The sequence below is a fragment of the Talpa europaea genome (assembly GCF_964194135.1).
Source record: "Talpa europaea genome assembly, chromosome: 6".
NCBI lineage: Eukaryota > Metazoa > Chordata > Mammalia > Eulipotyphla > Talpidae > Talpa > Talpa europaea.
Genome location: NC_140072.1, coordinates 109,575,614 through 109,591,030, shown reverse-complemented (window position 1 = coordinate 109,591,030; position 15,417 = coordinate 109,575,614). Strand labels below are relative to the sequence as shown.

Genomic DNA, 15,417 nt, shown 5'->3' with positions numbered 1-15,417 from the left:
ATCAAAGTTATCCTAAATACTCCATGAACCTTGATATTATTTTCTGCTTTCATATTTTCTACAAGTTCATATTATTTCCTAATATTTAATCATTTAACATAATATCAGTACAGTCATCAGTAGAATAAGCAGATTGGTAACAAGAACAACGTGATGTTGGCAAGAATTCCAGCCCACTAACAGAAATATATGTGTAAGAGGGCTACAGAGCCTTTAGACTGTCCTGCATATTGGTTAGTGTTGTTTACAAAACATATTAAGTATTCAAGGAATATTAATTAATCAAGAACCTGTTTGGAGAGATGATTCTACTAATGCAATTTGTGGCCTGAAAATTCTCACTGAAATTCTGATTTCTATACAAAACCTACAAAAGGTTCATATAACATGCAATTCCTAGAAAAACTCTCTATATATCATAATTATGTATATATGTATAATTATGTATAATTATATACCACAAGAATGATTATCCCAAGCCCCTAGGCACTTAAGCAGTGAAACGAGATAAAGGGTCTACATTTTCTTATTCTTTATATAGTATTTTTATCCATTTTTTCATAAGAATATGATATTTCTCATGGTAAACATTTCCCCCCTGTAAATTAATAATGAGTATTGTTAATAATGTGCAGGGCATATAGCTTGTATTGACAAACCTGATTTCCAATCTTGGCTTTGCTGATTGATAACTATTTTCTTTTAAATATAAATAAATTATTGAGTATATATGATAAGTTTAAAAAAGTGTCATGTCCACAATAATTGTTTCTGGCCCATACTAATATACAATAATTATGTATATTGGCTATTACCTAGTTATTCAGTGACTCTGAAATTTGATTTATAAATTTTTTAAATGAGTATTTCATAAGATAATGTACATTCAGCACCTCAGTGACTGCATAAATTACTTGGTGTTCAGGACTGATTCATACATTGTAAATTAGTACAAATTGTGAAGATTTTCAGATTTAGAACAATGGAAATAAGATCTAAATGTCATACTTCTATGTGTTTCTAAAATTCATTAATTTATTTGCATTCATTTATATATACATTTAAAAGCTCATGATTTACTATGACAACAATTAACTATAATATTAAATTTATTATCAGCGTCAATGGAATTGTAAAATAAACATCTGGAAAAGAATAGAGTAAGGATAAAGGGTACCAAGAATATAAGCTAAGGTCAAAACCTATATATATGGTAACATTAGAAATAGGTGGCATGAAAAAAAATGAAAGTGATAGCAACTTTATAAAATAATCACACATTTTAAAAATGTAATAAATAACTTATAATTATAAACATATCTTTAGATGATTTTGATCATTATTGTGTATATGCAGTTAAAATTGGAAATTGATGTTGCTAATATTTAAGTGAAATTGAAATTCTTTTTAAAATAAATAATAAAAAGAAAGTATTTTTAAATCACACTATCACTGAAGCAGAATATGAATTTTTTAATATTTATGCTTTGCTTACTTAAAGAAAAAATGTTAAATTTATTTTATGTACATTTAAACCAGATTAAAGACTATTCTAAATCTTAAGAGAATGAAGTTTATATTTGCATGACTTTTATTTTTATTTATTTATTTATTTGTTTGTTTGTTTGTTTGCTTGTTTTGTGGGACCCTCCTTGGCAGCCAGGGAGTGATCTGGCGCTGCAGAGGCTGCGGGCAGCCTCGCAGCCCAGCGCTCAACCACTGCGCCACCAGGAGAGGCCCTACATAACTTTTAAAAAATAATAAAAACAGGGTTGACAAGTGGCTTTTTATAAGTTAACCTAGACATGCATTTCCAGCTACTTAAAATGAAATTTCACATTGAGTAGATAGCATTTACAAAAATTCTATTATCTTAAAAATTGCTGTCTGACCATTGTGTTTATGGTTTTCCAAATTGCTTTATAAAGAAATTGAGAGTACTGGTACCCTGATTCTGTACACCCTTTAATGATTTTCTAACCATGGTCAATCCATTAACATTCAAGACATTCCTGTATATCTATGTTATTGAGTTTGATCTAAAATAAGATTTTACATATATCTACTTTGTGTATTTGGGAAATGAATCAATACTGACAACTAACTATATTTGTCTATCTTAACGGTATAAGAGAAAACAAATGTATTAGTTATGTTGGGTTTGAAAATTGAATTAAATACTATTAAAGCACATAATGCTTCTGTACAGCTGAGGGTTTATGGTCTTATGATTCTAACAAGACATGCATGATCTTCAATCTGAAAGATGCATGCCAATCAGTTAGGTAATGAGGCCAACTCTACCCACTTAAATGCAGAATTGTTTTCTTTCCTTCAGCTAGAGGATTGATTAATCAAGAGATAGATTATAATTACATATCATGTATCCTTAATTTCAGTAATTATAAATTATTTTTAAGGATAGCATAATAAAAGAGTCTTGATATTTGATGTAATGACCTATGTGAAGATCTAATTTCACCAATTTTAAGTATGTATTTTAAGTTATCTGAATTATGGTCATTATTATTGGACAGAGATATTAATTTTCTCCTTTAATCTTTTGTATTGTTTACAATGACTCTTTGGTCATGATTTTAAAAAAGCTTATATATAAACTTGGCCCAGTGAAATAAAATTTGATTACTAAAACCAGGTCAAATGTTTCCACTAGAATTAATTGAATACAATTATCATTTTTTTTGGTAGAAGAACAGTTATTCATTTAAAAATTTTCTTGCTATTTTTTTTAAAAAATGATGGGGGTAGGTGAGTGTTCATTGGGGGTGCCAAGTTAACCAGCATCAGTTGAACCTCATGAAATTGTGATTCTTCATGCTGTGATGATCAAGTTAAAGGCATGAAAGAAATAGCACAGAGACTGATTTTAAACAAACAGTAGAGCTCCCTTAAAATCTGGAGCTATAGGGCCTCCTTGGTGGTGCAGCAGTTGAGTGCTGGGCTGCGAAGCTGCCCACAGCCTCTGCAGCACTGGTTCAATCCCCGGCCACCGGCGAGGGTCCCACATGGCGCAGACCTCCCCTGCTGCACCAGCTGCTCCCCTAGGCAGTGTATTTTGGTCCATCTGTCTGTTCTGTTCCCTGCTCTGGCTCTGGGGAATTCTCTCACCCTCCCATGCTTCTGACTGTACCCAGTGCTTGTATAAATAAATAAATCTCAAAAAAAAAAAATCTGGAGCTATAAAAACAAACCTATTCTTGAATTTTAAAAGTGTGCAGATGCAATAGTAAGTTGCTATACTGTTTGGGGGTAGAGAGAAATTGAGCAATCTGCTCTTTCAAATTACTTTGTGTAATGCTTTAATATAGACCAGAATAATAAAAGTAGATATGAAGACTGCAGAATTTGTGAGAAGGAGACCTAAGAAGTGTAATATCTCCTTCTACAAACAAGAAAGACGAAAAGGAATATGTAAATGACTTGCACAAGAGCAAGACTTTCTTGGTGATGTGCTAAAATCAGAAGCCAACTATCCTAGCACTTGTTCTTGACATTTTGTGGAAAGATGAAGGATGGTTCAGAAAAGGTAGTGATATTTGCTAGATGCCAGTTAAAGAGTCTGTTTACTTTAATTTTACTTAATTATCACATGAAGGCATTATTGGGAACAATTTAGGTAGGAGACACTTGAAGTTCATTTTGATAAAGTAATTTTTGTCTTGACATCTGAGTAATTCCAAACACATAACTGAGAATGTGATCCTTTATCTGACTGAATCCTGAATGTAGCTTCTGAGCTAAAAAACTGTTTACCACTCTATTTTTCAGGAGCAGCACTTGTAACTAGAACATGCAAAAATTCACAAAACCATCATCAAGACTGTTCTCTGCAAAATCTATTATATCTGAAACTTTGAAAGCCAGAAATATTTGCGTATCTTTTAAAAAAATATTTATACAAGAACTGGGGTACAGGCTGGATTAGTGGGAGGGTGAGAGGATTCACCAGAGACAGTGCAGGGTACAGAACAGGTAGACTGATGAAATACACTGCTGAGGGGAGCAGCAGGCACAACGGAGAGGTCTGCTGTGCCATTGAACCGGCACTGCAGAGGCTGTGAACAGCTTCACAGCGCTGTGCTCAACCACCTGCACCACCAGTGGAGGCCCTATTTGCCTATCTTTTACCACTATACTGAGTACCTGTTGGCTGTATAATGTATCAGACTTTATGGATTTAAATCAACAGAAGTGATGAACTAAACTTATTTCAAGACATTCTATCTTTTAACTTTCAACCAATATTTATGGATGCCTCCTATATTCCAGGCTTCCCTTTGGCCCTGGTGAACAGGACCAATAAATTCATTCCCCTCGTGGAGTGAGTTGTTGGGGTCTCACTGGTGGCATAGGAGTTAGTCTCAGCAATGCTCTATATATTATAATGATGTGGCAAAGAAGAAAAAAACACTAAATTTATGACTTCAGATATGAGTAATTTAGAAAAAAAATAACAGGACAGAGTGATGGATTTTGAGAATGAGGCTACTTTAATTATAGTTGAGTAAATTCTCTTGACTGTTTAGAAGTTCCCTTGACTGTTTGTTTATGAGAGAACCAAGTAAAACTGTTGAACAAATATGATTAGCTATATTTAGTATTCTCATTTACACATTACATGAATAAATGTGTATTTGACAAGAGTGATACCTATAAAATATGCCTGATGGTGGGATGACCCTTCATTGTCTTTCTTAATTTCATTTGTGTTGGGTATTACTTAATAGAGTTAAAACTCAGTCTCTACACTTTACTCAGTTTAACAGAGCTAGCAGATGTACAGTAGATTAAAAAAAAAGAAGCCATAGAGTTACCATAGGAACCTATATGAGTCCACAAGACCAAAAGGGGACTAGCAAGAATTCCAGAGAATACAGAAACAAGACAAACAAAATCAAGCAAGACACAGCCTTGCAAAATGCCGACCAAAACCTAAGATCCAAACAGATAACAACTGACAGATACCAACTCCCCAATCATGAAAAAGCCCACCAAAATAAATTATAAAAGAAACCTCCAAATCTTTCTTAGGGGCAGGCAATTTTTTCTGTCTTCAATATATCTACCTTTTCTGTTGTCCACTCTATCTCCAGTAAATTATTTCATCCCCACGCCACCAGCCTATACCCCCTTATCAGACCACCACAATGTAGGTATGTCAGATCAAGTAACTAATAGTTAATTCCAAACAACTACTTCCTATACCTGTGCTGATTTTTTTGCTTTTCTCTTTATTTCCACTTTCTTATCCTCCATCTCTATTTTGTGTTCTGAGATGCTGGAAAGACTCAGGCTGCTTGTTAGGAAATACTGCCGAAACAACTGTAAGAACATAGGTTCCATTTCTGTCAACCTGGCACAATTCACACATCTTCAATTCACTTCATTATTTATTGTTTTGTATAACAGTGACAGGATACTTGACTCTGTAAAAAAAGGGAAAAAAAAAGAAAAGAAGGAAAAGATAAGGCCTCTCTCTGCCCCAAGGACATGCAATTTAAGTTAGACATAAAACACAATGGCTGAGAAACCGGTTCGTTTTCAGAATGAAAACAACCTGAGTTTCCATTCTTGTTTGCAGAGGTGGCAAATTTACTGTGGGATTTTCACTTTTTTTTTTTTTTTAAGAGCAAATAGATATGGAGAGATAAAAATGGGGAAATTGGCAATGTTACATCAAATTTTAAACTTTGTGTTTCAGAACAATTATTAGCTGAATTTCATCCCTATAATGAAATGCTTAAAATGAAGCCCATGATGTCATCTTAGGTGTACAAGTCTCCTAGAAATACTGTATTTGTTTACTGTAGAACACCAAAGACTGAGACAGATTCAATGACATATCATCAAAAGCAAATGTAATTAAATCAATTAGCACAGAAATATATCCCTAAACAATATAAAAATGCATTATCTATCAATCAGTAACTTGAAGTCAGAAACTGAGCTCAGAAATTAATAAAACCAAATGTGAGATTAATTGTATCTTCATGAACAATGTGCTCACTTGTACATGTAGATGTTCAACAACTTTTCTAAATTTATTTATGCAAAGAACTGGGGTGCAGGCCAGAGGTGCGGGGGATGGGAGGTGAGAGGATTCACTTGAGACAGAGTAGGGAGCAGGACAGGTGGATTTACTGAAATACACTGCTAAGGGGAGCAGTGGGCAAAACAGGAGAGGTCTGCTCTGCCATGTGGGTTATCTCCCTGGCTGGGATCAAACTCAGGCCATGGCAGTGAATAATGTTGAGACTAACCCCACCAGAGAGGCCCCAACAAATTTTTTAAAGGAAGTTAGGAAGGGAGAAAGAGTCTTCAGAGGAAGAGTGATTTTCAATAATGAATTTCTTATAAAATTTTGGTCTATGACAGTCAGGTGCTCTGAAAAATCTTAGAGAACTGTCACCATTACCATTGGCTAATAACATCTATGTATCATCTAGAAATTCATATCTCATTATTAATTTCTTAAACAAACAGATTGCTTAGAGTCATTTTTTAAGATATTTAATGAAGTTTGAATGACACCAATCAAAGAAATACCATTTCAGAATTTAGGGTCTTTCCATGGAAAACAGTTCTGGGATGAGTACTGCTGTGTATGTGAGGTTGATGTACAAAAGAAACACTTTTATGATTTGGGATTTGCAGGGAAAGAGTTAAGTGGACAAGGAGGTTAGAATGATTCTCAGAAAAAATAACTATGTACTGATTTTGTTGAAGGCAGACAAAAACCATGCATGTCACCAAAAAATGTTGTCCGTTTAATTATAAAAAAGGTTTGCCAATATTTTGGTGATATATTTATCACTCACTTTTTCAAAAATGTTCCAAAGAACAAGGAAGAGAAAAATTACCCTAAACTGACTTACTAAGTATAAGCAGCTAGGAATTATAACTACAGAATATAGTGATAGGGAAACAAATAGTAATTTGATCCGCAACCTCCTGAAACTCTCATCTTTTCAAATCATTCGGTGTGTTTTATTCATTGTGCTTATTCCACCATGAAATTATATGTACAAAGAAATACATAATTCTTTGATTTTACTATTGGTTATAAATCTTTAGAACAAGCTTAAGCTACAGTTATTTAAAACTATGTATCATGACAACATTTGCAGATTTTTCCAATATTTAGCTAATGCTACATAGACACTTATTACGAGTCACTTAGTTGGGAAGTTAAAAATAGCTTGCCTTTACTTATATTGCTGAGAAATACTAATATATAACAAACCACCATGCAAAGTAGTAGATATGTATTCTATTTGGCAGGAAGTAATTGCATAGAGTAATTAAGGGTGTAAATGGTGGCACTCTATGGCTATAAGAACAAATTCAAACTTGCCATTTGTAGATGTAGACAAAGCTAGACTTTCATAATTCAAAAGGAATTTAAGAAGCCTATAAAGTATAAAATATCAATTTGAAGTTCTTATTCTATGATCCATGCATGGACTTCACTAAGTTTATGAGACTAACTTCAGTACTACAGAGTTACTATAAATATCTGTATGAATGGGGTTTGCATTTGTCTGGAGAGATTTCTTTAGGTTATTTTCAAAAGGTACTGAGAAAAAACAAAGAGAAACAAAATATAAGATGAGCCTAAACAGTTATTTTGTAAAGTTTTATTCCAGTACATTTATATTTCCATTGAAGTGGATGTTTTTATAAAACATTCAAATATTGGGTAATACAAAGGCTCTTACAAAAAATAAACTACCACATTTTTGAGTACTTTACTCATTGCAAAGATATTTCATTTGGATGTCATATTCCCAACTTTCTCCTCCCCATCTTCACAAATTTTTTTTTTCTCTCATTTTTATTCCTTTGCTCACTCAGCTTGCTTTTTCAGATAAAATGTGCAGACAGTTGCCCTATTAGTTCTAACAATTGAATACTCTAAATAGATAGCTTATATTTTGAGCTTAAGGGTAGTGTTGTAACTTCCTTTTTTGTATCATAGTTCCTCTTCTTACCCTGTTTAAAAGTGTATCAAGGCTTTAGTTTCCTCAACTATAAAAAAGGGAGGGAATAATAACAATCATAACAATAACACACCTCATAGGTTTGTGTGAAAGATAAAACTGATGATATATTTCATACAGTCAAATATTTTTGCTAATACTCGGAATATAACAAATCAAAATTAACATCAATAAATGCCAATCATTATTAGGAAGTAATGAATTAAATTAAAGTCTCTGATTCACACAATATAGTATATATTGAATGGGAAACTGATCACCATAATTAATAAAAATAAATAAATATTTTCCTGGTGGAGAATCTGAAACCATATAGAATAGGATTTTTCTATATGGGAAGAATCCTGCAGGATTTTTCTGAAATCTGTCTGTTTAGCAGAAAAATATTCTTGAACCCTTTTCTAAGACAGAAAGCTATACTATATCTTTGGAGTTTTCAAAGAAAAACCTATGCTTTGACTCACTTCTGGCATTTTCTACAAATGGGGTCACCTTACGGAACTTCTGGCAAAACAGTTTTATGAGGCTGCTTTGCGAGCATCCAAAAGATAGAAAACCATGGAACAACAGAAGCCAGTTGGAAGAATCTGTACATGAGGAGCAAATGGGACTCTGAGCCAGTTGGAGCCTGGACCAGACATCCAGCAGAATTCCATCTGGAGGCACAGAGGAGCTTCCTCTTAGCCTGTGCAGCATGGATTGTTCCCTGACTTCGACCTCGTCTGGTTCTCTGGCCCTCTCTGGTCTGACCTACAGCCTGTTCCAAGTTTGTCCTGCTCCTTTTGCTGGCGCTGACTTCTGGATGTGTCCATGTTGCCATGGCTACCAGTCCTTGGTTTGTACTCAACCTGGCTTCTGGTCACAGCTTCTGCACACACACGCACACAGCCGGGTGCTCAGTTCCCAGCTTTGGATTCATTGGCAGCCTTTTTTGTACATTTGCTTCAAGTCTCTAATTCAGCCATAACTTCCATGCTTTCACTCATCGGAATCTGAAGTTCAGTCCTGAGATTCCAAAATGAGCCTGTAGGAGCTATTTGATGCTGTGTGGTTATTTGATTATTTGATGCTGTGTGGGTCCTGTCCATGTTCGTGTCTATGAAAGGCTTTGAAACAGCACTTCATTACTCACTCTTAGTGGGGAATGCTTCCCTATCCTAATCTAATATTTCGAAGTCATAAGTAAATTGAGCCTACTACTATGCATGTACTCTTCTGTGAATGATGTGTTAGTAAATGAACTTATATCAATAATTCAATTTAAAATTGTGTTGAGTATATACAAGGGGAATACGTGTATATAGTTGAGTGTGCTGCTCATTAATGCCCACATGAATCATAGACTATATCAAGTGCTCCAGAGGTACATTAAAAAAAAAATCACCAATATGTATGTGACTATAGAGAAAGAAAACAAAAGAGCCAGACAAATCCTGTCAAAAGCAATCCCTAGAAATATGACTTTATAACTGAAGCCACCAGTGTGCAGGGAGATGGTATACATCAAAGATGGGAGGGTGCCCAAAGGACTATGGTGGAAGTAACAAGTGTGGTTGGTCACAGATGACTACATGGGTGGGATCCTATAACTCTGAATTATATAGTGCTATAAACCAATGTTACCTCAAATATATATATATATATATATATATATATATATAATACCCCCCCCAGTCGCCTAGGGGTTAAGTCTCAGTGCTACCACTTCAAAGGGAAACTGTGATGGCCTTAGTTCAATTCCCAACCAGGGAGCTAACTCATATGATGCAGGAGACCTCTCCTATCTTGCCCACTGCTCCCCTTAGTGTATTTTAGTGGATCTGCCAGTTCTGCTTCTGATGAATCCTCTCAATCCCTGCACCTTTGGCCTGCATCCCAGTTCTTCTGCACAAAAAGTAAATAAAATCTTTTTAAAAATAAAAATACTACTACCAACAAAATTTCAGCAAAAGTTCATAGGTATTGAAATGATGCATATTGGGGGCATCAAGGCAGTCTTCAATGTAAAGGTATTTTGATATGGATCTTAATATGGGAGCAGATTTGGTTCAAAAAAAAAGAAAACGGTCCATATAAGTGAAACTAACTGCAGTAGAGAACAAAATGGGGCCGGGGGGAGGTATGTGAAATATGGGACACCATCAGGAAGTAATCAGTTTTCTGATTGGAAAGGACATATTATTGGTACAAGAAAATAATAGGAGAGCGCATAGCTGATTGGTTCGGTGGGGTTTTCTACTGATATCTTTAAACTCTGTGTGAAGAATAAGTTCTATTATGTAGACAGATAAGAGTGTGTATTTTACGTACATCTTAGTAAGATTTAATGTTGTTTTAGGGGAAAGGGGCTTGGAATGAGGTGGCAGGAATAAGAGAAAGTCTTAGATATATTTCAGGTAAGAGTATACATACTTACAAAGAGTGAAAGAGAAAATATAGAAGAAACAGTGGCTAGAAGATAAATTGCATGGAATAGACACATAGAAGGTAAAATGCTTAAAACTACAACTCTCTAAGCATGTTATTTTCTATGGGGAATATAGATCATAATTTAAAGGAGAAATGTCACATTTCTCCTTTTAGAAAGTAAACTTTGGGCTTCCCCAGTGCTGGGTTGCGAAGCTGCCCGCAGCCTGTCTCTGCAGTGCAGGTTCCATTCCCTGCCACAGGCGAGGGCCCCACATGTCCTGCAGTACTTTCCTGCCGCCCACTGCTCCCCTCAGCAGTGTACTTCGTCACTCTGCCTGTTCTACTATCCCTCTGGCTCCAGTGAATTCTCTTACCCTCTGTGCCTCTGACTGTACCCAGTGATTGTATCAATACACAAATTAATTAAAAAAAAAAAGAAAGTAAACTTCAATAATGAAATCTTTCTTGAACTTCTTAGAAGTTTTTTTTGAGGAGCATAGTCATCTAAAGCAGTGGTTCCTAAACTTTATGAAGTATCAAAATCATTTGAACAGCTTGCTATTTTTTTTTTAATTTAGTAGGTGACTTAGTAGGTAATTTAATTGAGTCTTAATTTTGAAAATAAAGGCAAGTAGCTATTTAGTATGGATCTACACATCACTCATTTAGTCAGGGAGTGTCCATGCTCAACCCCCAGTTTTCCCTGAAGTTATAACAAGCTGCATTGCTGCTACCTTGACCTGATGACATTGCTCAAAGTTATTTGAGTAGCAACTCAATAAAATTAATCTCTTAAATGTCTTTTAACACAGATACAATTATATAGATTGTGAATGACATAGGAATGTAGACATGCAGACAAATGAGTCAGAATAAAATAAATAATGAACACATTTGGAAATAATTTCCTTATTTTTAATAGGAATTTTTGTTGGCCAATTAGTGTAGATTGTATTTTTTTATTTTGCTAAGGGGCTAGTGAACTTATCCCATGGTGGTCTGGTTGGATGGATTCAGTGTGTCCTGCTAGCAGAATTACAGTTTAAAGTCTGTGCTTTTTTTATCTTGCTCCAAGCTCCATGGTGCTCAACCAAGCAAAAAGCTCCAATTGCCTTCAAAGATGGCTCTTCACTCCAATGAGCACTGTGGGGTGCTGAGCAAGATGAGATTCCGGCCCTGTGTAAGAAGCTTTAACATATGCCTCATTTTAGTTCGGACTCTACCTAAAAACAATTCTATGGAAGCTTCAAGGCATGCAGACATCTCTAATTCTCAGTAGGAATTTATGAATTTTTAGTGTACTGAATATTTGCAAGAGTCTTGGGAAGTTAGGATAAAAAAATCAAGGGTTAACTAATTTTCATATCTGACTTGTCTCTTTTCATCTAGTTCATCTGTCAGAAAATATACGAATAATTTATAGGTCAGTGGTGCTAAGGTGTATTCAGGTAAATACATATACATGTCTATTTATTATGTGAAAAATTATCTACATGTTGTAGGCAAAAAGGTCACTATTTAATGGTAACAAAGATACCTGCAGAGTTATGTAAACTTTCATCTTTATTTCTCAAATCTTGTCAATTGACTTCCAAAAATGATAATACATGCTCTGTTCCCCCAATGCCTTCTCGGACATAGCTAATTCAGCAACATTTTTCTCTTATGCTGTCAGATTCAGCAAAGATTTTTTTCTTGACATTTGGAAGGATCCTGCTATCTTCAGAGCTACAGAATATTGTCATGATTAAAGGATTTTCTGATTTGCTTTTTGTGCATGTGTTTTGGATTTATTTGCTTGAAATAATTATATACCTTAATTTTAAATGTCCCTGGAATTAACCTTCTATGTAACATAAGCGAGAAATCTATAAAACAATTCATGAAATATTATAAGCCAATAAATAACTCTAAGCACTAACAACCTAACTAATAACAGTACAATTTACTATATTTTTGGTTTTCTCTCTTTGCATAATTGAAGTGATGGCTGTTATAGAGACTAGTGTGTCAGTAAGATCAAGAAAACAGAATGTTACTGAATTTTGTTAGCATTAAATATGCATTGTTATTTTCTTATTTGAAATTATAAGTGGACTCTAATTCCTGGTTTAAGATGATAATGACAATTATAATATGATATAAAGTGTTCAATTCAAAAGTAGTTGTGAGACTTAGCTGCTTGGTCTCTCTTAGTTTCTTTACTCATTCTCATGTGACATACCACTCTGTTTTGAAATGAAATTGTTTAGGTCTTCCTTTGCTTTTTCTTATTTGCCCATGAATGGTATTGAGATGGAGAAAAACAGAATATTAACGTAATGTGGAAAAATAAGCCTGAGTTTTTTTATTGTCTTTGAGTGATTGTACCCTAAGGAGAATTGTTAATTAATGCTAAAGGGTTATGCCATTAGCGCTCCAGAAATTTGTGGTAGCCTAAATCAACCAGGAAATGCATTTTGTTCAGAGTTCATACTTCCCCTTAATAAATAGTATATTTAGAAGTGAAGTCAGATAGCTCCATTGGTCCTTAGATAGATTTGCCTCTGTCATCAATTTATGTATCTACAGATGCTGTTTGGTTTATGATAACCCTAATTATATATGTGTGTGGATAAAATAGCCAATTTTATCAAAGTATTTCCAACTTTTTCATTTGAAATTGCAACAAATTATGGTCCTAGGATTGTTTCAGTCTTGATTTCCTGGTCTTACCCATATAAACAAGGGTAAGCCTTAGGGAACCTCTCAGTGGTAAAGCAATTTTAATTAGCAAAAGATCCTGAAACTGCACATTCAAAACACACTGTTACTCAGCAGACAATATCGGTGCCACCAGTCAGAGTTCTCATTCACAACTTGTTGAAAGACAGGAACTTTGGGGAAGAGCTGATGAGGGGTAATGAGAAGTGTCACTTAAATGTAGTCCCTGGAAGTGAAGATCAAAGTGAAGGACACTCATCCTCTGGCACTGGAACTCCTATCAAAGTGTCAGGTTTCCCAGTTATCTCAGTTCTGCAGTTCCAGCAGGGGATGGGAAATGTTCAGTTAACTTTGTGTTAGAAATAAGATTCTTCATCTTGAGCTTCTCAGCTCTTAATTCTTCTGTCCTATTAAAAGAAATAGGAAATGGTGGCATTCTTTTAGCAATAGCTAAACTAATTTGTCACCAAACCTTAGTCCTCAGGAAAAAAAAAGGGTAAACATTCATATACAAGTGTGAAATTTTACTATTTTGCTTATAAAAACCACATTGTTGAAGTTTGATTTTTAACTGATATCCATACTTATATATTTTTTTTAAGATTTTTTTTTAAGATTTGTTTATTTATTTATGTGAGCACTGAGTACAGTCAGAAGCGCGGGTGGGCAAGAGAATTCACCAGATCCAGAGCAGGGAACAAAACAGGCAGACTGACGAAATACACTGCTGAGGGGAGCAGCGGGCATGGCAGGAGAGGTCTGCATGCCATGTGGGACCCTCGCAGGCGGCCAGCAATTGAACTGGCACTGCAGAGGCCACAGGCAGCTTTGCAGCCCAGCGCTCAACTGCTGCGCCACCAGGGGAGGCCCATTTTAAGAATTATTTTTATTTACTATTCTCTATGTGTTGTAGATTTCATTTATTCATAATATATTGCTCTTAATATGCTGTGAATAATAAACTACTAGATTTATTTCTAGGAAGAAATAAATCATTAATCTTATCATTAATATTGGGCAATTTTGGACAATTTTAAAACTGCTGCAGTCAGAAACTGAATATTAAGGATGAACCACGCAACCCCTCAAAGTTGCTTTGTTTCAAAGAGGCTTTGCATTTAAATGTTTTGGGCATTTGAAGTTAGATGCATTAATAGATTGGTCACTATAATCAGTTGGTTAAGTCAGTATTTAATATTTGAACATACCTTTTTTTTCATTATTGGTCACATCAATACCTAGACTTATTTCTCAGACAATGCAAACTGTAATGAATAATACTGATGACACTGATGACAAAGAATGAAACTCAGCATCAAAAGGGGAAAAGAAATAGACTATCTCAATTCCCTGAACTGCAAAGAGCTAGGGCAGCTGTCACCTCTCTGGTGGATGAAAGCTGGTACTCTGTTGCTGAAGGCATTTAAGGTAAAATAAATGGTCCTCCATTTCCAAGGAACTCTTAGCAGGCTGGAGATTTTCTCCTCCTCTATCGTTCTTCCATATTTCAAGCCCCAACAACTTATAATTTGCTGAACTATATGGTGGTGTGTTAACATTTTCTACTTACAAGGAAAGTGAGGGGTGTGCACACGTGGGTGGGAGAGAAAAGGAGAGAGAGAGAGAGAGAGAGAGAGAGAGAGAGAGAGAGAGAGAGAGAGATTTTAGGCATTCATTTGGCTCTGAAAGTTGGAAAGATATACTTACCACTGCTCAGGCAATGTAGCTTAGAATCTCCCAGCAGTTAATAGTCTTGTTTCAGCATCAGACAAAGCAATGTCACCCTAAATAATGCCACCACCAGTGCTGCAGATTTTCCACTATTTATGGCCATTTGCCCATTCACTGGTCTAGATAAAAAGAAAAAAAAGTATACACACCTTCCCCCTAAATCAGCTATTTTCTGTGACAAAAGTTACATGACATTTTTAATAATTCTGTGGGTATGGTTGAGAACAGGAGAAGTTGAAAAAGAAGAGACCAGGGCAGGGGAGGCGTGGTGGGGACAGAAGCAACAATAGGAAATAAATGTTTTGAAAGTCTCTTAGGGAAAATGCAACAGTATGCATGTGTTTTAAAATTGGAGAAGAAAATTAAAACCTGCTAAAATACTCTTTGCTTCTTCTGCCAAACACACAAAATATATACCCTAGATGGAGGGATAAGCCACATTAAACTGTCTGTGGTTTCAAGTGTTCCAAGGTCAGTATTAGCATAGTTATTTTTTTTTTCATAAGTCATTCTGAAATGACTTGAAACAAAGGTCTTTCCCAAGGATGTAGAA

The 15,417-nt window shown here is 35.1% G+C and overlaps 1 protein-coding gene across 4 annotated transcripts in view; it reads left to right on the top strand.

Annotated features, from left to right (window-relative positions):
• Positions 1-15,417, top strand: part of PCDH9 (protocadherin 9) — a gene marked incomplete at both ends in the record, with an annotated part of 868,640 nt that overhangs the window by 515,690 nt on the left and 337,533 nt on the right. The gene's annotated exons all lie outside the window — the stretch shown is intronic.